The 1,442-nt window shown below is 50.4% G+C and overlaps 1 protein-coding gene across 1 annotated transcript in view; it reads left to right on the top strand.

Moving 5' to 3' along the window:
- CACNA1B (calcium voltage-gated channel subunit alpha1 B) overlaps positions 1–1,442 on the top strand; it is a 225,353-nt gene that overhangs the window by 176,076 nt on the left and 47,835 nt on the right. The window lies entirely within an intron of this gene.

The following is a 1,442-nucleotide window of genomic DNA, read 5'->3' as shown; positions in this document are numbered from 1 at the left end:
TATAAAATATGTTCAGCTCAAAACCAAGTCGGGTCAGATTTGAGTCTGTGTACCCCTGATGCCCAGAGCTCTTTAATAAAGCACTTTCATATAATCATTCCATGATTACATGTTCCTGAACACTAACAAGGGGAGCTGAAAGCAAATCTGCAAAGCCAAGCCTAGGCCAGACCTTCAGCTCTGCTAAAACCTGAGCAGAAAGGCAGTAAAAGCTCTGCTGGCAGTGCCTGCTTCATCTAGAGCAAATCAAAGGTCTCTAATGAGAATCAAATAGTGCTTTTTAAAATATGTAATAGTTATTTTGTGGCTTTCAATCAGTGCTGTAGCTCTGGCAGTAAATCCAGTGCCTGGCTTTAGAGCCAGTGATCAGGGTCCAGCTGGGATGGATTAAAATGGCCCCAAAACAGCTCTGAAGGACAGAGGGACAAGATAGGGACCTGTCCATCCTGTTCTCCCTCTTGTGGAAAGGAAATCTCTCAAGTTATACATCCCTGGGGTACAACCCAGAGCCCTCCAAAAATTCCTGTGTCTCCCTCTTCCTGCATTTCCAACAGCTGCAGTGGCTGGAGCTGGGGCAGGAATGTGCCTTTGGGCTGGAGGTTCTGGCCCAGTGTTACTGTTGAGCTGTACAGGGTTAGGAGTGAGGTCTGCATCCCTTGGGGGTGGATGGATTTCCAGACAGACCTTTCCAGGGCCCAGCAGGCTCAGCCAGCCACAGAACTGGGGGGTTTCCTCTACTCTTGGTGCTCCTTCCTCAGCACAGGGCGTAGGGCAGGGTGGGGGAAGCTTTGCAGTCCTTCACAAACCTCCGTGGGTCTCTTGTACTTCCATTATTTCCCTCTTGGAGCAGAGGAATGTTCAGTTCAGCAGCCTGGAGAGCACAGAATAGGTGTGTCAGCATTTGTCCACACGTTCCTCATTCCCACCTGTGTCCCCTCAGCGCCGTCCCAGACCTGAACCTCCAGCCATGAATAAAACTCTGTCCCAGATTTCCATCCCATCTTCCACTCCATGTGACACGAAGGGAATGTCGTTGTTTTGCCGTGGGGTTGGAAGAAGATGCACCCTTTGTCTTCTTTCCTTCCTTTATTTTGGAAGTGCACGAGGAAAGGAGCTCTGTCTTTCCCCTAAAACCCCTCTTGATGTTAACAAGAGGAACCTTCTCCAGCCTTGCACTCGGTTTTAACAAAACCTAAACCCCAAACGTGACTGACAGCGCCTGCATGAGTGGGGAGCTGCCCCAGCACTGTTCCAGGCATGTAATAAATTGCCATATTACATGTGCCTGCATGGGATTGGTGGCATGTCCTCCAGGGGAGACTCAGGGATGAGGGAACAGGTTCTGACCTCCAGGAGAGCTCTGTCCCTCACCAGAGAGGCTCCTGAACCCTCTTGGCACAACCTTCCTGCCAGAGAAGTGCAGGGAGAAACACCCCCTGCCT

The sequence above is a fragment of the Parus major genome, chromosome 17 (assembly GCF_001522545.3).
Source record: "Parus major isolate Abel chromosome 17, Parus_major1.1, whole genome shotgun sequence".
In the NCBI taxonomy this organism is placed as follows: domain Eukaryota; kingdom Metazoa; phylum Chordata; class Aves; order Passeriformes; family Paridae; genus Parus; species Parus major.
This window is presented reverse-complemented; position numbering and strand designations above follow the sequence as displayed.